The following is a 21,113-nucleotide window of genomic DNA, read 5'->3' on the forward strand; positions in this document are numbered from 1 at the left end:
AAAGACGTGGGCCAGGCATGGCACTGCGTGAGGCTGCCGAGCTGCAGAGCCGCCACCAGGTTACGGCCATTGTCACACACGACCATGCCCGGTTGGAGGCTCAGTGGCGAAAGCCAGTGGTTGGTCTGCTCTGTCAGACCGTGCAACAGTTCGTAGGCTGTGGGCCTCTTCTCTCCTAAGCTGAGTAGTTTCAGCACGGCCTGCTGACTCTTGCCCACCGCTGTGCTGCTGCACCACGCGACACCGACTGCTGGCGACATGCTGCTGGTGACAAGTCTTGATTGCGAGGTAGAGGTTGCGTTGGAGGAGGAGGAGGAGGAGGAGGAAGGTTTAGTGGAGGTGGCATACACCGCCGCAGATACCAGTAACGATCTGGGACCGCAATTCTGGGGGTGGGTGGCACATGAGCGGTCCCAGGCTCTGACTCGGTCCCAGCCTCCACTAAATTCACCCAATGTGCTGTCAGGGAGATATAGTGGCCCTGCCCGCCTGTGCTTGTCCACGTTTCCATTGTAAAGTGGACCTTGGCAGTAACCGAGTTGGTGAGGGCGCGTACGATGTTGCGTGAGATGTGGTCATGCAGGGCTGGGACGGCACACCGTGAAAAATAGTGGCGACTGGGGACAGAGTAGCGCGGGGCTGCCATCGCCATCATGTTTTTGAATGCCTCAGTTTCCACCAGCCTGTAGGGGAGCATCTGCAGGCTGATCAATTTGGCTATGTGGACATTTAAAGCTTGAGCGTGCGGGTGCATGGCGGCGTATTTGCGCTTTTGCTCCAACGATTCTCTTAGCGACAGCTGGACGCTGCGTTGAGAGACATTACTGGATGGGGCCGAGGACAGTGGAGGTGAAGGTGTGGGTCCAGGCCAGGAGACGGTCGTGCCTGTGTCCTGAGAGGGGGGTTGGATCTCAGTGGCAGGTTGGGGCCCATGGGGAGAGGCAGTGGCGCAAGCTTGAGGCGGTGAAAGGCCTTTGTCCCACCTTGTGGGGTGCTTGGCCATCATATGCCTGAGCATGCTGGTGGTGGTGAGGCTGGTGGTGGTGGCTCCCCAGCTGATCTTGGCGTGACAAAGGTTGCACACCACTGTTTGTCGGTCGTCCGGTGTCTCCGTTAAAAAACTGCCACACCTTAGAGCACCTTGGCCTCTGCACGGTGGCTTGGCGCGAGGGGGTGCTTTGGGAAACAGCTGTTGCATTATTCGCTCGTGCTCTGCCTCTACCCCTGGCCACCGCACTGCCTCTTCCAACCTGTCCTGCGGCTGCAATTGCCTCCCCCTCTGAAGACCGGTCCTTAGTTGGCTTATCACACCAGGTGGGGTCAGTCACCTCATCGTCCAGCGGCTCTTCCTCCGAATCCTCTGTGCGCTCCTCCCTCGGACTTACTGCCCTTACTACTACCTCACTAATAGACAACTGTGTTTCATCGTCATCGTCCTCCTCACCCACTGAAAGCTCTTGAGACAGTTGCCGGAAGTCCCCAGCCTCATCCCCCGGACCCCGGGAACTTTCTAAAGGTTGGGCATCGGTCATGACAAACTCCTCCGGTGGGAGAGGAACCATTGCTGCCCAATCTGGGCAGGGGCCCGAGAACAGTTCCTGGGAGTCTGCCTGCTCCTCAGAATGTGTCATTTTCATGGAGTGAGGAGGCTGGGAGGAAGGAGGAGCAGCAGTGGATGGCACAGAAGAGTGGGGGGGGAAGTCGATCGATTGCTGGATGCACTTTCTGCCATCCACGACAGGTCCTGCTCACACTGCTCGGTTTTTAATAAAGGTCTACGACGTGGACCCAAAAATTGCGATATGAAGCTGTGGACCCCAGGAACTGTCCTCTCTTCTACTCCCGCAGCAGCCGGCTGCGATTTACCTGGACCAGGAACTCGTCCTATGCCCACACCCTCACTTGGGACTCCGCGTCCTCGTCCTCGACCGCGTCCACGTCCTCTGCCCCTACCCCTACCCCTCAGCATGCTGGATTAAGAATCGAGCAGAGACAGAGCGGTGTAAAAATGTTTGTGAATTATTGCCGCGCAGTTGCTGGCTGCCAGCAGTAATATAACGCTAAATGAAGGCAGAGATAAATTATAAGGAAGGCTGCACGCAGACTAGGCTGTGAACTATGCAGTTTGGATGGACGTGAAGTCCCACAGGCCACGCAGGCACATGCACTGGGTAACCGTTAGCCGTAAAAAGGAATTTTTGTTTAAATCTCCCTCTTTTACTCTGCAATGCAGGCTGAGGCTAGGCAGTGTGTATTGCACTTTCAATCTATGGGCGTCGGGCAGACCGTGAACGTCTGAGACAGCGCACGTATAACAGAGCGTTGTAGAAAATGTGTGGTTTCTTGGCGTACACTTAGAGGCACACTGCAGTGAGGCTACACGAAGTGCGGACAGAAAAATATTTGTAAATGAAGGCTGCACACAAGGTAGGCTGTGCAATGCAGAGGTACTACAACTCCCAGCAACTACGGGGTTAAATGCACACGGTCGCAGGTTGCCCTAAGAAGAACCATTGGGGTACTTGTAGACAGGATTCTACAATACCACTGTCCCTGCCTGACCAATAGTGCCCCTATACTGAAGTACAGACTGCAGCCTGAGAACGCTACAGCCTGCACGCCCGATATACACTACCGTTCAAAAGTTTGGGGTCACATTGAAATGTCCTTATTTTTGAAGGAAAAGCACTGTACTTTTCAATGAAGATAACTTTAAACTAGTCCTAACTTTAAACAAATGCACTCTATACATTGCTAATGTGGTAAATGACTATTCTAGCTGCAAATGCCTGGTTTTTTGTGCAATATCTACAAAGGTGTATAGAGGCCCATTTCCAGCAACTATCACTCCAGTGTTCTAATGGTACAATGTGTTTGCTCATTGGCTCAGAAGGCTAATTGATGATTAGAAAACCCTTGTGCAATCATGTTCACACATCTGAAAACAGTCTAGCTCGTTACAGAAGCTACAAAACTGACCTTCCTGTGAGCAGATTGAGTTTCTGGAGCATCACATTTGTGGGGTCAATTAAACGCTCAAAATGGCCAGAAAAAGAGAACTTTCATCTGAAACTCGACAGTCTATTCTTGTTCTTAGAAATGAAGGCTATTCCATGCGAGAAATTGCTAAGAAATTGAAGATTTCCTACAACGGTGTGTACTACTCCCTTCAGAGGACAGCACAAACAGGCTCTAACCAGAGTAGAAAAAGAAGTGGGAGGCCGCGTTGCACAACTAAGCAAGAAGATAAGCACATTAGAGTCTCTAGTTTGAGAAACAGATGCCTCACAGGCACCCAACTGGCATCTTCATTAAATAGTACCCGCAAAACACCAGTGTCAACATCTACAGTGAAGAGGCGGCTGCGGGATTTTGGGCTTCAGGGCAGAGTGGCAAAGAAAAAGCCATATCTGAGACTGGCCAATAAAAGAAAAAGATTAAGATGGGCAAAAGAACACAGACATTGGACAGAGGAAGACTGGAAAAAAGTGTTGTGGACGGATAAATCCAAGTTTGAGGTGTTTGGATCACAAAGAAGAACGTTTGTGAGACGCAGAACAAATGAAAAGATGCTGGAAGAATGCCTGACGCCATCTGTTAAGCATGGTGGAGGTAATGTGATGGTCTGGGGTTGCTTTGGTGCTGGTAAGGTGGGAGATTTGTACAGGGTAAAAGGGATTCTGAATAAGGAAGGCTATCACTCCATTTTGCAACGCCATGCCATACCCAGTGGACAGCGCTTGATTGGAACCAATTTCATCCTACAACAGGACAATGACCCTAAACACACCTCCAAATTGTGCAAGAACTATTTACAGCAGAAGCAGGCAGCTGGTATTCTATCGGTAATGGAGTGGCCAGCGCAGTCACCAGATCTGAACCCCATTGAGCTGTTGTGGGAGCAGCTTGACCGTATGGTACGCCAGAAGTGCCCATCCAACCAATCCAACTTGTGGGAGATGCTTCTAGAAGCGTGGGGTGCAATTTCTCAAGCTTACCTCAACAAATTAACAGCTAGAATGTCAAAGGTGTGCAATGCTGTAATTGCTGCAAAAGGAGGATTCTTTGACGAAAGCAAAGTTTGATGTAAAAACAATGTTATTTCAAATACAAATCATTATTTCTAACCTTGTCAATGTCTTGACTCTATTTTCTATTCATTTCACAACGCATGGTGGTGAATAAGTGTGACTTTTCATGGAAAACACAAAATTGTTTGGGTGACCCCAAACTTTTGAACGGTAGTGTATATAAAAAAAAAAATTGGGAAAAACTGCTCACAGCAGCCACAACAGTAATGCACTAGGTGAGCTGTGGCCCTAAGAAGGGCCGTTGTGGTTCTTGAAGACGCTAACACTGTCCCTATAGGAGCAGCAACATCAGCAGCACTTTCCCTGATCTCTCTTAGTGTGCGACTGTGGCGAGCCGCGGGCGGGGCTGATTTAAATACTCGGGGGTCACTTGATCTCGCCAGCCACTCACTGCAGGGGGGTGGGATAGGGCTGGAACGTCACAGTAGGAAGTTGTAATGCCTTTCCTGTGCTTCTATTTGCCAGAAAAGCGCGCACATTTCTCAGGGAAGGAAATGTAATGGAGTCGAGCACTGCGTGGTGCTTGTCTCGAGTAACGAGCATCTCGAACACCCTAATACTCGAACGAGCATCAAGCTCGGACGAGTGCGCTCACTCATCTCTAGTTAAGAACCCTCCATAGGTCCACCAGGTGGAGATCCGCTAACAGATTCTTAATTTTTTTTAGTTTGAGAAAGGAGACAGCTGAGGAACCATTAGAAGTGTCTAAGGTAGGATTAAGGGGAACATTAAAGTCATTGCCAAGGATAAGATCACCCTCTGAGAAAATCTTGTAATAGATTAGCGACTTTGGTGAAGAAGGCATCTTGATAGGAGTTGGGGGCATACACATTAGCTAAGGTAATCGTTCTGTCACCAATTGTACCCTTGATCAAGATGTACCTCCCCTCAGGATCAGTTAAGGTATTTAACAATTGAAATGGAACCCTTTTATGTAGAACTATAGCTACTCCTCTATGCTTTTTCAAAGGCGTTGAGGTGTTGAACCATTTAGTGAAAACTTTGTTTTTGGTAATAGGGTTGTAATTTAAAAAAAAATGCAATTCTTGAAAGAAAGCAATGTCCACACCATGTTTCTCTAAATAATGCAACATTTAGGACCTTTTTTGTGGGACATTAATACCCTTTACATTGAACGAGACTAGGTGTAAATCAGCCATTACTGTAGCTATGGGATGTACTTTTTGAGTTGACGATATCAGACGAACTGTCAGAAGAATTCAAAACATAAAAGATGGGAAACACAAAACTTGTATAACTGGCCTGTGATTGGCCAACATTGAACAAACACTTTATAACCTTTTGCTGCTGGACCAGATTATATGGACGAAGTCCTATCTAAAACCAGATTATCAAGCAAGAATTAGGAAGTTGCGGGGATGTGGTGAGGCTCAGGAGGTCCATGACTCCCAGCGTAGCCTGTTATCTGTAGGGAAATGTTAGATAAAAGCAGAAACAGATATACTATGCAGTGAAAGAACGAAACAGTGAGATAGAGAACAAGTGGTACTGCCAAATAGCGCCACTTAGGTAAAAAGTATAGCATTCAAGCATTATAATATATGAATTAACGTTCAAACATTATCATTCGTTAGGGCGTCCTCTTCCAGGTGATTTGTAAGAGTCCGAATCGTGAGTTCGAGACTTCCTAACTTTACGTGGTGTTACCGACGACCAGGTCTTGCATCTGGGAAGAGGTGGTATATTCAGAACGTCTTCAGCTATGGTCCAATCGGGAATTTGGATATGGCCGAGATCTAATTTTGGCAGGACCAGAGGAAGAGCTTGAGGTCTTCTAATAGTCCAGATTCTGTTGTGTCCGGATATAGCTAAGCCAAAGGGGAACAACCATTTGTAGGGTATGGCCTTTTCCCTCAGAGCTTTAGTCAGGGGCTGGAGTTGCATTCTGAAATCCAGGGTTAGTTTGGATAGGTCTTGGAAGATTAAGATCTCTTTATTGGCATATTCTATCTTCTTAGACAGTCTGGCTTTGTACAGAATCTCCTCCTTGACTTTGAAGCTTTGCAGGCAGCACAATATATCTCTTTGTCTGTGTTGATTGATCTGGGTCTAAAGACTCAATGCGCCCTTTCAAGGCCCAGATCATGTTCATCTGATTTACCTAAGAGTTCATTGAAAATGGCAGCTAGAGTTGCTGGTATTTCTTTAGCTAGGACAGATTCAGGGATTCCTCTGATTCGGATGTTGTTTCTCCTTGAACGGTTTTCAAGGTCATCAATTTGCAGCTTTTGAAAATAGGCTTCTTTATGTTTATCTATGAGGACCTCTGTTACTCTCTCGGAGTGGCTGACCACTTGAGTATAAGTGTCCTCTAGAGATTGTACTCTTGTGTATATTTGCTTTACATCCTTTCTCATCTCCGATATCTCCTCTTTGATTGTCTGGGTAAATTCTTTAAATAAGTCTCAGATACAGTCCTTAGTTGGTAAGGCTTTGATGTAATCTCTTGATTCTGAGTCCTCCTGGGCTTGCCTACCCTCTTTAAGGTCGCTATCTGAGTCCGAGATTAGGGGTTGAGCAAGTAGGGATGACGATTTGCCTTCCTCCACAGTGTTCTTTGTTCTCATCAGTCTTAAAATCTCTGGCGGGTTTTTTTGAGGACTTTTTCACTTTCCATGTATTTGTTGGGGGTTTTAGTATTTTTGTTTGTCTCTGGGTTGGCAATTTTGGTGTTCTTCCCCAATGTGTCTGATTTTGAATGTCACTACGCTGGGAGAGATGTAGGGCTTATTTGTTCACATTAGTATATTATCTTGCAGTGATTTTCCAGGGTGCAGAAGGATCATAGGAGAGCAGCTTGGCATGTGGGATAAGTTGTAAATTGGTCACTTTAGCGCTGTTAGTTTCGGTCTTAGGCTGTTTGTAGGCGCGACAAAAGTACTTATTTGTGATAAGTTAAAATAAATCTGCAGAAATACTCCATGAGAAGTCGATATGTAATCAATAACAGCAATCGTCCCTTTGGGCCACTAGGCGGTGCTAGAGTGAATTAGTTAGATGTCCTTAACGTGAAAGTTGCATGTAGCAGAGTTGAAAATGTTGCTGCTTCTGTATAAGCTGGGAGAAGTTTAGAGTAGCACTGGATATTGATCCAAAGCTCTTTCAGATAGCAAGATATTTATTTATTTATTATTAGTTGTGGGGTGCAGACTCTCTCTTGGTCATGTACAGCTGCAGGGGTGTATTGTGTGGCCACAGTAAGGAAACCCTGGGCTGCAGGCTGTGAGGACTCCTGACTGTGCAGGCAAGTGGGATCTCCCTCACAGGACCCAGGGGATACACGCCAAGCCCTGGCCAGAAAGGCTTAATTTGTGGAGCCTGCAGTCCATCTAGCACAGGGTTGGACCTTATGGGCAGACTGAAGCTTGCAAGCAGGGAGCTCTGCTGCCTCTACCCACCGTCAAGTATGGCAAGTGTGGTGGCTGCTGCAGTGACAGGATTCCCTGTTGGAGCTCAGAGATCCCCTCAGCGGGTGCCGACAGTCCTCTCCTCAAACTGCCAACGGCAGAAGGAAACGCCGACTGACCTCCCTCCCCCGCTGCATACAACGGCTCTTCACTTCCAGCAGGTGAAGGGAGCGTCGGCAGACCTCTCTCCCCAGCGGCAGATGACAGCACCAGCGGTTCCCTCTTCACAGCGGCCAATGACAGCGCCGGTCTTCTCCTTATACGTAGAAATATGTAGGTCCGCAGCACTCAAAATATGGCAATAAAACTCACGCAAGGGAGGAACCACGTTCAGTATAAAAAAAAAAAAATGCAACAGCCACGAACAGGTTGTGAACTGCCAACCTCCGTATGATCAAATATAAATGAGTGTGGCAGCATAAACTGGTGCGAATAGTTGTTAATTGCAAAAAAAAAAAAAAAAAAATCAATACTTTATTATTCCATGGAGCAAGTATCAGGCAACGTTTCAGCCAATAATTGGCCTTTATCAAGCCTAAAATCAATGATAATATCATCGTCACTATAATTATATACAAACAAACATTAACAGACAAAGGCCTCCTTCCCACGGACGGATTTCCACCGCGTTGCCCGCAGCTATTGGGTTCTATTGAACCTAATAGCTCAATGCTCACGGAATTCCGCACCGTGAAATCACCCGTGGCATGCTCTATTTGCCGCGGGTGTACGCGCGGACGGCTTCCATTGCAGTCAATGGAAGCCGTCCGTCACGCTATCTTCCGCTGTAGCACAGCGGAAGATAGCGTGAAACCGCTTCCCCGCCCACCGCCAGCCGCGTCATGTGACGCGGTGGGCGCGTCATACGACGCGGGCGGCACGCCATGCGCTCTATTGCGCATGCGCGCCGAAGCGTCATGCGGGACGGAGGACGCCGGAAGTTTTGGGGTCTCTGGGGGGCGCCGTGACGGACTCCGCGGCGAAATTCCGCGGGGGACCCCGTCATGGCCGTGGGAAGCCGGCCAAGGTTAGTTAAAAATCAATTAAAAACACAGGTAAGTATAATACATATCACTTCTCCTGCGTGATCATGCAGGGAGTCCTTGCTGGAACTGACCAAAATGAAATGTCTCTCAGGATATAAAGGGTAAAACACCCCACCCCCTTGTGTTAATGTCCGCCCATCAGTATAGTGGCGAATAGAGAATGGTCCTTAGAGATGTCAATCATCAATGGGTGTGGTGTGGATCTCCTCCTGGTATTTGGGGGGTGTCCATCACAATGATGGCACGCCCTTTGTCTGCAGGTTTAATCTTTAATGCCCGGTCGTTCGATAGTGATCGGAGTGCTTGTGTCTCCTCAACACTGAGATTATTTCTGGTCCTGATCGGACAGTTACGGTACTGAGTTCTAAGTTTTTGAATATCTCTTTCAACTAGGGTGATGTAAGTCTCAAGGCAATGATTGGTTGTGGGAGGCAAATATTGACTTTTATTTCTCAGACCCACAGAGGACAGATTAAATTTTGCTTGGACATCAGACGGTACATGTCTATTCTGGTCATCAGAATTAGAATTATTTGCAAATACATTTTTCAGACGCATATTCCTAAAAAAACATTTTAGATCTAGGTCCATCTGGAACCAGTCAACAAAAGAGGTTGTCGGGCAGAAAGAGAGCCCCTTAGACAAGACAGAAATCTCAGGTATTGACAAATGTCGAGAAGAAATGTTTACCACCAAGTCTACTTCTGTACTCTGTGCCCCGGTGGAGGCTGTTGCGTTATAGTCCTCGTTTTGACTTGTAGAATGTCTTTTGTACAACCTACGGTGTCGAGACCCTCCTCGCCGCTGGCCGTATCGGTACTGTCTTTTTTCTTCCTTTTCATGGACATCCCTTAGGCCTAAAAAATAAGGATTAGTGCCACCAACACTTTGAGCTGAGTCATCCGTGGAAATCGACCCATCCCGACAAGTCTTGGGTGCCCTCCGATATCTCTGGCGCCGTGTTCTTGGTCTTGACCGGTCACCTCCAGAGTTGTATCCAGATCTTGATGGGTTCTTCTTCAGTTGCCAGTTGAAAATAGTGCCGTTTTCATAGTCATGGAGGTTGCGGAAGCATTTTGTTCTTTTCATATCTTCTAGTTCCTCTTTATGTTTTTTGAAGGTAACCTCCAATTTAGATCTTTGATGGTCCCAATCCATAGGTGGAATCTTAGAGATAATTTCTTGTTCTATGTTAAGTATAAGGTCGTGGCAGGACTTCGATTCTTGCTGAAGGAACTCAATATTAAGTAAGATTATTTCGAAAGAAAATTTGTTAACAATGGTCTCAAATTTTTGGCAAAAATGTACGTTATTGGCCATGAGTGTGGGTTGGGTATTAGGCCTCGAACCCCTTGAAAATCCTCCGAGCCCTATAATATTGTTTCAGTGTGACCATATGTAAATTGAGAGAAATGTTTTTCTTACTCAGTTGTTCCCACTTCCGTATCAGCATATCAGCCGTGGGCCAGCAAAGAAAAGAGCCTTCATCGGACGTACCAGCCAGGATCCTTTCGGCGTCATCGTCTGTATAGGTATAGCCCATGGAAATACCTGGGGACTCATCCCCAGGTGCAGCACCCCAAGGGTTCATGCCTAGTGGTGCCCACGGATAGTTCATAATGCAAACATTAAAGGGGTTGTCTCGCGGCAGCAAGTGGGGTTATACACTTCTGTATGGCCATATTAACCCCTTAGTGACCAAGCCTGTTTGCGCCTTAATGACCAGGCCAAATTTTGCAAATCTGACATGTGTCACTTTAACATGGAAAAACACCAGAAAGGTTTTGCATATCCAAGCGATTCTGACATTGTTTTTTCGCCACATGTTGTGCTTCATTTAGGCGGAAAAAATAGACCGATAGAATTTGTGTTTATTTATTAAAAGCGCCAAAATTGGGAAAATTTTGAAAAAATCGTCATTTTTTCACATTTCCAACTGCAATATCTTAAATATGTGCAAACATAATATAGAAATTTTTGCTAAGATTTATATTTCCACCCGTTTACTTTATTTTGGGCGCACATTGGAAAAACTTTCGGTTTTTTTTAACTATTTAGGAGACGTAAAAATTTAACATTACTTTTTAGCATTTTGAGGAACACTTTGTTTTCCTATACCAAGCCGAGATTGGAAAGGCTCATGAGTGTCAGAATAATAGATACCCCCACAAATGACCTCATTTTAAAAACTACACCCCTTAATGTATTCACTGAGGGGTGTCATGAGTATTTTGACCCCACAGTTTTTTTTCAGGAATTAATTCAATTTAGAGGAGAAAAAGTAAAATTTCATATTTTTGCAAATCTGTCATTTTAAAGACATATTTTTTTCCTATAGTTTACATGAAAATCAGGATTTACACCCCAAAATGGATACCCCTATTTCTCCCGTGTTCAGAAATATACCCATTGTGGCCCTATTGTTATATCTGAGTCCACAACGGGGCCCAAAATGAAAGGAGTAGTCAGTGTCTTTCAAAACAGAAATTTTGCTTGAAGTCCTTTTAGGCCCCATAGCACACATGTAGAGTTCTTGAGCGCCCAAAACCATAGAAAACCCCCACAAATGACCCCATTTTAAAAACTAGACCCCTTAAGGAATTTATCTAGGGGTGTACTGCATATTTTGACCCCATAGTTTTTGAATGAATTCAAACCAAGCAAAAGGAAAAAATTGTGATTTTCGTTTTTTCGGCAATTCTGTCATTTTAAAAACAGCTTTTTTTGTACAGCACACATATGAAGGAAGACATGCACCCAAAAATGGATACCCCTGTTTGTCCCGTGTTCAGAGACATACCCATTGTGGCCCTAATCTTATGTCTGGATACACAACGGAGCCCAAAATGAAAGGAGCGACCGGTGGCTTTCGGAACACAAATTTTGCTTGAAGTCCTTTTAGGCCCCATTGCCCACTTGTAGAGTTCTTGAGCGCCCAAAACCATAGAGAACCCCCACAAATGACCCCATTTTGAAAACTAGACTCCTTAACGAATTTATCTAGGGGTGTACTGCGCATTTTGACCCCACAGTTTTTGAATAAATTCAAGCAAAGCAAAAGGAAAAAAATTGGATTTTTGTTTTTTTGGCAATTCTGTCATTTTAAAAACAGCTTTTTTTGTACAGCACACATATGAAGGAAGACTTACACCCCAAAATGGATACCCCTGTTTGTGCTGTTTTCAGAAATATACCCATTGTGGCCCTAATCTTATGTCCGCATGCACAACGGGGCCCAAAATAAAAGGAGTAATCGGTGGCTTTCAGAACATAGATTTTGCTTGAAGTCCTTTTAGGCCCCATTGCCCACTTGTAGAGTTCTTGAGCGCCCAAAACCATATAGAACCCCCACAAATGACCCCATTTTTAAAAAACTAGACCCCTTAACGAATTTATCTAGGGATGTACTGCATATTTTGACCCCACAGTTTTTGAATAAATTCAAGCAAAGCAAAAGGAAAAAAATAGGATTTTCATTTTTTGGGCTATTGTGTCAATTTAAAAACAGTTTTTTTTGTACAGCACACATATAAATGAAGGCTTTCACCCCAAAATGGATACCCCTGTTTGTCCCGTGTTCAGAAACATACCCATTGTGGCCCTAATAGACTTACAGGACCCATGGCTAGGCCTACAATGAAAGGAATACCCGTTGGATTTCAGGGTACCACTGAATAAATTTCAGGCCCCATTGCCCACTTATAGAGCCATTGAGCGGCCAAAACTATAAAGAACCCCCTCAAATGACCCCATTTTGAAAACTAGACCCCTTAACGAATTCATCTAGGGGTGTACTGCGTATTTTGACCCCACAGTATTTGAATGAATCTAAGCAAAGCAGAAGGAAAAAGTTACGATTTTCAATTTTTTTGGCAATTTTTTCAATTTAAAAACAGTTTTTTTGTACAGTGCACATAGGAATGAAGACGTTCACCCCAAAATGGATACCCCCGTTTGTCCCGAGTTCAGAAACATACCCATTGTGGCCCTAATCTACTTACAGGACGCATGGCAACGCCTATAAAGGACGGAACACCTGTTGGATTTTAGGGCACAACTGAATAAATTCCAGGCCCCATTGCTTATTTGTGCAGAATAAAGATTGACTCCCTAAAAATTCCCCCCCTCCCCCTCCACGCCCTTTTTGGCGTTCGCAAATCTTAGATAAAAGTAAAAATGTGAACTGTGTAGTATTTCCGAAGACAGGGGTAATTACGGAGGCTGGTTGGAATGGGCCCATGGGGCAATAAAACCGGGTATCCCCCCCCCCCTCCTCTCATGCTTTTTGGGGGTATTTTGTGACCTCAGTAGCGGGTATGGGGTGTAAAAAGTGGCGTTCCGTGAGTCTCCGTAAGCTTGATGAGGTGCGGCGGTCTCACACAGAAGGCGCTCAACAATGTGCTCCTGGAACTGCAGGAAAGCGAGCGTTCCCGGGGCTTCTTGTAAAATACGTCTCACAGGTAGCGGTCTGAATAACGCCGGGCTCACGCGGGTGCAGGCGGAATCCGCTTGCGGAGGCCCACAGCGGATCCCATCTGTGAGCCCGGCTGTGACCCTGCGTACGGCTGCGTAATGTACTGCGCATAACTGCCTACTCACACAGGCGGTCATGCACAGTACACCTTTGTTTGTATTTCCCGCACCATCGCTTAGCGATGACGCGGGTACCCGCAGCCCGTATACAATGTAGTTGCGTATGGACTGCGGGTATATCCGCGACCATGGAGCACAATGGGCTCTATGTTGCCGATATCCGCAGTAAAATAGAACCTGCTGCGTTCTCTTTTCTGCGAGTGGATTACGCAATTCTGACCCGCTAATGTGAGCGGAATTGTGTAATCCAATGCGATTGATCTGCGTAATACCGTGGATCAGAAGTATGCAGAATCCGTAATTCCTATCCGGTCATGTGAGACCGGCCTAAGGTAGATCGCTACCTTTTTATCACGTGACCGGGGACCGCTCAACGAGGCCACCCGTCACTGCTCCAGGCTCTCTGTGACCGTTGGTCGCTGGGAGCAAGGAGATTTTAAGTTTCCTGGGCTCCCTGACTCCTGCGCATGTGTCCGGCTTTTTGCCGGCAATCGCATGTGCAGAATTCGGGAAGGTTCACGGAGGAGGATCGCGTCGGGATTCAAATACGCAGGCCTCCGGTAAAAAGATTCATCTCCTCTCACCGATCGCATCAGTGAGGGGAGATGAAACTTCAAATTTTTTTTTTTACTTTTACGTGATCGCCATTATTGGATAATGGCGAACACGTGACCAGGAACCGCTCACCGCGGACCCTCATTAAATCTCCATGCTCTTGGCTACGTTTTGTAGCCAGGAGCAGGGAGAATTTAAATTATCCTGGCAATCCACAGCTTTTGCGCATGCGCCCGCCATTTTGGCGACGGGCGCGTGTGCAGAAGCTGTGGTAAGGTCCGCGGATAAATCTGGGGGCCTTAGGTACGTACTTTCATCCTCCCTCACGGATATGATCCATGAGGGGAGATGAAACGTACGCTTTTTAAACTTTTAAAAACCTTTTTTTACTTTTTTTTTTTTTTTACTTTTTTACACTTTTTTTTCACTTTACATGATCACTGTCATCCATTGGATGACAGTGATCATGTCCCCGGTATAATCTCTCTGCTCCTAGCTACACATGGCAGCCAAGAGCAGAGGGATTTTAAATTCCCCGGGGCTCGAGCCCGTCTGTGCACGCGCCCGATGTCAATCATCGGGCGCGCATGCGCAGACGGGGATTCGGGTCCCGGGACATCGGGACACCGCTGAGGACTGGGGGTGAGTATTTTCACCTCCCCTCATGGATCCGATCCATGAGGGGAGGTGAAACTGACTTTTTTAAAACTTTTTTTTAACTTTTTCGCGATCGCCGCTAACCATTGGATAACGGCGATCGCGGTACCGGGGACCGCTCACCGCAGTCCCCGCTGACATCTCCTGCCTCCCAGCTACCTACAGGAGCCGGGAGCCAGGAGATTTTAAATCTCCCGCGCCGCCGGGCCTTCTGCGCATGCGGCTGACGTAATGCCGCCTGGCGCGCATGCGCAGAAGACCGGCTTCGGGCCCCGGAGCGGCAGGAGAGCGGGGAGCAGCGTGCCAGACCTCGGTGAGTAATTTCAGCTGCTCCGATGGATCCGATCCATCAGAGCAGCTGAATCTTTAACTTTTATGTACTTTTATTTACTTTTTTTGCGATCGGCGCTATCCATTGCATAGCGCCGATCGCAATGCCGGGGGGGGCTCCGAACAGCCCGGGATGACAGCTCCATGCTGTCAGCTACCTGCGGACACCGACAGCATGGAGCTGTCACGTCCACAGCCCGAGGGGCACTATTCTCTGCAGGAAGCATGTTTTTACGTCCTCAGAGAATAGAGCCCACTTCGGGAGGACGTAAAAACACTATGGGCTGGTCGTTAAGGGGTTAATGCACTTTGTAATATACATCATGCATTAAATATGAGCCATACAGAAGTTATTCACTTACCTGCTCCGTTGCTAGCGTCCCCGTCTCCATGGATCCGTCTAATTCTGATGTCTTCTGGCGTTTTTAGACGCGCTTGCGCAGAAGGGTCTTCTGGCTTCTGTTCGGTCCGGCACGATCGGCGTTTTGGCTCCGCCCCTTTCTACGCATCATTGCGTAGCTCCGCCCCGTCACGTGTGCCGATTCCAGCCAATCAGGAGGCTGGAAATCGGCAATGGAACACACAGAGTCCATGGTACACCATGGGAGAAGACCCGCGGTGCACCATGGGAGAAAACAGCAGTGCATCCCTGGGAAAGGACCGGCGGCCATCTTAGGCAGAAGATTTTTTAAACTTCATATTTCGTCGGATCGGTGAGTAGCAAGCGGCTTAAAAACCGCTTTACTTTGCTATTTTATGCCAGGGGGGTGACAGGGGGAATGGGCTAATGTAAAATTTTGATGTTTGCCGCGAGACAACCCCTTTAACAGACAAAGTTAGTTAAAAATCAATTAAAAACACAGGTAAGTATAATACATACCACTTCTCCTGCATGATCATGCAGGGAATCCATGCTGGAACTGACCAAAATGAAATGTCTCTCAGGATATAAAGGGTAAAACACCCCGCCCCCTTGTGTTAATGTCCGCCCATCATTATAGTGGCGAATAGAGAATGGTCCTTAGAGATGTCAATCATCAATGGGTGTGGTGATGCATAATATATGCTGGTATCTCATTGGTGGATGTGGACTACTGCCCTTCTTACTAATGGGGCACCTGATATTAGAGCCTTGTGTGGCGCAGAGTGTAAGCTCTCACCTACAATCTGAAGGCTGCAAGTTCAATCCCCGCATGACCCAGGTATAAATGTATAAGCTACCCATACAAAAATATAATCCTGCTTTGGACTGAACAAAACAAATACAGTATGCTATTCATACAAAGTGATTTTTATTGAGTGCAGAAAAATGAAAGTAGTATATATAAGACAATGATCCAAAAAATGAATGTACTATGGAATATATACAGGGGCTGAGGACAGATCAAAAAACATGGTCATCCAACGACATGGAGTCTCGCATCATCTGCAAAGAAATAAAAACATATATAAGATATACAATAGCACTAAAAACTTAAACACAGAGAAACCAAGAAAAAAACAAAAGAAATAAAGACCACCAATAATGGCAACCTATTAGTGTAATAGAAAGAAGGGAAAGGAATCAGAAGACCAGGAGCCCATATTTTTTAGAGAAAAAAATGTTCTCATAGCGGCAGATGGGGAGCGCTGGCAGTTTTCTTTCCTTGACCGGGAGACCGCGGACGGAAGTGGAGTCTTGCCGGGACCAGCGTCCGAGGAGCGCCCGCAGCCACAGGTGGTGAGTAGGCCGCAATGCTCTGGCGCCGCGTCGGGACATCAGCAGACACCCTGCACGTACCTCTCCTCACAGGGCAGGCGTTGGAGACAGCCAGAGAGATTAGGAGCTGATCCACCATGCGCCTTTCTCGTGCAGATGCCAGGCCTCGCCCCCGGAAGGACGATTTTTAGTTTGGACTGAATTTAACAATCAGCTAGCAGTGTACAAAAAGTGCACGATGAGCACGCATTTAGACGCAACGATTATCGCTCAAACGATCGCTTTTTAGCGATTTTTGAGAGATCATCACTCCGTGTAAAAGGGCCTTTATTCAGGGAATTATCAATTGAATTCATCAGTGAGAACAATGGGTCACCAACCTCTACTCAGCGACTGTTGGCAGACTTTTTAATAGAAGTGTTATCAATTGCACAGGATTATTAGTGTGCTAAAATTCTTGTACTGGTTGTTACAGGCGCGGCAATACCACATATGTGATATACGGGAGATTTCTGTCCCATGGGAACCCAGCCTTAAGCTCCTGTCTACGGGCGATAAGTCACTGCGTTATTCGCAGCAATAATCCAGCCGCGGGTAACACTGTGACCGCTTTCCATAGACCTAACCATGGAAAGCGCACCCCACTGTCCACAAGCAGAGAATCATATCGATTCTCCACGTGCGGGATTCACATTGCGGCATACTGCGATTTGCAACGATTCTCCACGGTGAGCCTATTTATTAGATAGGCTCACAGTAGAGACCTCTCAGTTCTCCGCCCTGCTCCAGTGCACAGGGGGCCTTATAATGCCCACGGACGGATTTCTGACGTGTTTCACACAGCGGAAATCTGCGGTGTTATCCCACGGCTATAAGGTTCTATTGAACCTAAGGGCTAATGCCCACATCCGGGGCAGAAAGACGCTGCTATTAGGTAATATTGAACCTAATAGCTCAGTGTCCACATGCGTGATTCTGCCGCAGATTTACATCGCGGAGAAGAAATTGCAGCATTTTCTATTCTACCGCATTATTCCCTGGCGTGAGCTCTTCATTAATACAGTATTAATAGAGACCACCTGGCAACCGTGCAATAACACGCATTATTCCGCAATCGCCAGCGGGAATTTTTTTGTTTATCCTCGCTGGCGATCGCAGCGTAGTACCGTGGCAGAATCCTGCTCCAGCCGTGCGCATCCGGCCTAATAGCTCAATGTTCACACTGCAGAATTCTGCAGCACGAAAGAAACTGCGGCATGTTCTAACGCACGGCCAGCTTCCATGAATTACAATGGAAGCCATCCGTCACGTGATACTTCCGCTGTGAGCACAGTGTAAGTACAGCGGAAAAAACGTGCGTCCTGCTTCCATTGTAGTCAATGGAAGCCGTCCATCACGTGATACTTCCACTGTGAGGTGCGTCATGCGATCCGGAGAGGTGAGAATGGGGTCTTGTGGGGGGCCGTGTGAGACTCTGCTGCGATATGCCGCTGGCGGAGTCCGCCACGGCCGTTGGTATGAGGCCTAATGGCTCCTGCCCACAGACAGAGCGGGATACACCCATGTTTAACACTGCGGGAATCCCGTGGAGATAACCAAAAAGTCCCTGCTGGCGATTATGGAAAATGCACTTTTTTCTGCAGTTTCTGGGAGGTCTCCTTTAATACTATATTAACCCTTAAGGACATGGCCTATTTTGGGCTTAAGTACGCAACGATTTTTGGCGGATTTTCATCTCCATTTTTCAAAAGTCATAACATTTTTATTTTTCCGTCGACACAGCCGTATAAGGGCTTGTTTTTTGCGTGGTGAACTGTAGTTTTTAATTCCAATAGTTTTTTTTATTGTGCAGCTTGGTAATTACATACTGACATGCATATCTACATACATTTGTTTATACATAGTATATTGGTTTACATTTTAAACTTATTTACCCAGCTTAACAACATGCATTTTTATTTAACTTCGGGGAGGGTAACAAGGTGGGGAGGTGGGGGTGGGGGGGAGAAACACTGGGGATACGGAGGTGTTATATCAGCTTCTATCCACAACAAGTTTAACATTCTATTCTTTTCTAGTAGTCCGCTTCTCTATCCTATTGGGTTTCATTGTTACATCTGCTCTGGGATTAGACCTTTTTCCCTGCTTTCTATCCAGGGCTGCCAGATTTCTTTGTATTTGGTCATTTTGTTTTGTTTTATTGCATATAGTTTTTCTAGTGTGTTCTTCTAGCAACTTTGTGAGATTTTGTATTGTCGGTATTTTTGTAGATTTCCAGTTTTTGACTATCAGGAATTTCACACATAGTAGCATATGAGTTATAAATTTTCTACTTTGGGGTGGGAACTTTTCGACTTCTAATAGTAGAATCGCTGTTTGGGGTTTTATTTTGATTCTAGTTCCCCATATTTTGTAAGTGATTGTGGGGATCGCGTTCCATATTGGTCTGAGGCATGGACAATCCCACATTATATGCCGCAAAGATCCTTTTTCTTCACAACCTCTCCAGCAGTTTTCCGGGGAGCCTGGGAACATCTGGGCCAACGTTAAAGGGGAGTAATACCACCTTGTTATTGTTTTTTGGTGGACTTCTAGCAGTTTAGCGCTTAAGGTACATTTAAATGCCCAGTTACAGTTTTTTTTCCCAGTAATCTAGTTCGTATGAGGTTTTTAGGTCTTTTTCCCAGTTAAAGGGGTTGTCTCGCGAAAGCAAGTGGGGTTAGGTACTTCTGTATGGCCATATTAATGCACTTTGTAATATACATCGTGCATTAAATATGAGCCATACAGAAGTTATTCACTTACCTTCCCTGCGCTGGCGTCCCCGTCTCCATGGCTCTGTCAAATTTCGGTGTCTTCTTGCTTTTTTAGACGCGCTTGCGCAGATGGGTCTTCTCCCTTCGGCTCGGCAGCAGCGGCGGTTTGGCTCCACCCCCTTGTACGCGTCATCGTGTAGCTCCGCCCCCGTCACATGTGCCGATTCCAGCCAATCAGGAGGCTGGAATCGGCACATGTGACAGGGGCGGAGCTACATGATGATGCGTACAAGGGGGCGGAGCCAAACCGCCGCTGCTGCCGAGCGGAGCCGAAGGGAGAAGACCCATCTGCGCAAGCGCGTCTAAAAAAGCAAGAAGACACCGAAATTAGACGGAGCCATGGAGACAGGGACGCCAGCAACGGAGCAGGTAAGTGAATAACTTCTGTATGGCTCATATTTAATGCATGATGTATATTACAAAGTGCATTAATATGGCCATACAGAAGTACTTAACCGCACTTGCTAATACTCGTTGGAGTACCCGTCGGGTCCTGGAGCTTTTTCTTTTTTTAGGGTTTTAATTGTTTTGAGTATTTCTTGGGTGGAGATTGGAGTATTAAGTTTTTCTAACTGTTCCGCGTTTAGTGTCGGGAGGCTGATGTCCTGTAGAAAGTTTTTTATGTTTTCTGTTTCTGGTTGGATTGTTTTGCTGTCTTCTTTTAAGTTGTAAAGTTTTGCGTAGAATTTAGAAAATTCCTCTGCTATGCCGTGTGGACTGCTAATTTTTTGTCTTGAGTCTGGTTCTGTGATATATGGAATTCTGGATTTTATTCACTTTTGTTTGACTTTACGGGCCATATATTTACTAAGTTTGTTATTATCTGTATAGTAGGTGGTTTGATATGTTCTAAGAAGTTTTTCGTGGTCTAACATTAAGTGGTCCCTTATTTCCTGTCTGGTTCTCAATAGTTTCCTGTGTTTTTCTTCTGTTGGATTTTGTTGGGTGGAGTGTTCTAGCTCCCTTGCTTGGGTAAGAAGGTCATCTAGTTTTTTTTCTTTTTCTTTTTTGTACCGGGAGCCTTGCTGAATCATCAGCCCCCTTATTACCGTTTTGTGTGCGGTCCACAGTGTGTGTGGGGTCACCTCCGGTGTGTCGTTAATTGCAAAGTATTCTTGTATTGCATTGCGTATCTGATTATTGTAAGGGTCAACTTTCATCAGGTAGCCATTGTTTCGCCAAATTTTTGGAAGATGCTCATATTTTGAGTCTCAGGTTTAGGAACACTGGCGCATGATCCGACCAGGACGTAATACCTATCGTGGCTGATTTTGCTCTTGGAAGGAGAAAGAAATCCGCCAAGAACATGTCTATCCTGGTGAATGTATTATGTCTCGTGGAGTAGAAAGAATACTCTCTCGAGTTTGTGTTTAGACATCTATATACGTCGTATAGTTCTTCTCTCAAGATCCATGGGAGTAGTGTAGGAGCATTTAGTATTCCTCTGCTATTGGTATCTAATGTTTTGTCGATAATTATATTAAAGTCGCCACATAGTAAAAGTTGACCCTTTTGACATTTGAAATTTATTTGGGAGGAATTCGGTGCATATATATTAACTAGCGTCATTAGACATCCATTAATATCACATGTTAGTATTATAAACCTCCTTTTTCATCTATCACCGATTCATGCAATTTAAATTCAATCGAGTCCTTTATTGCTATGAGGACTCCTGCTTTCTTTTTCCCTGTGTTGGACATAAATATTTCTGGATATTTGGGATGCGTGAATTTGGGGTGCTTCCCTTTTACAAAATGAGTCTCCTGAAGACATAGAATGTCTACCCGAGCCGCCACAGCGTCCTTCCACAGCGAGGCTCTCTTGTAAGGGGAATTAAGTCCCTTAACATTGAGGGACATTAGTTTTGTGTCCATGTGAATGTTTTTTACCTTGCT

Source organism: Eleutherodactylus coqui, chromosome 4 (genome assembly GCF_035609145.1).
Source record: "Eleutherodactylus coqui strain aEleCoq1 chromosome 4, aEleCoq1.hap1, whole genome shotgun sequence".
Taxonomy (NCBI): Eukaryota; Metazoa; Chordata; class Amphibia; order Anura; family Eleutherodactylidae; genus Eleutherodactylus; species Eleutherodactylus coqui.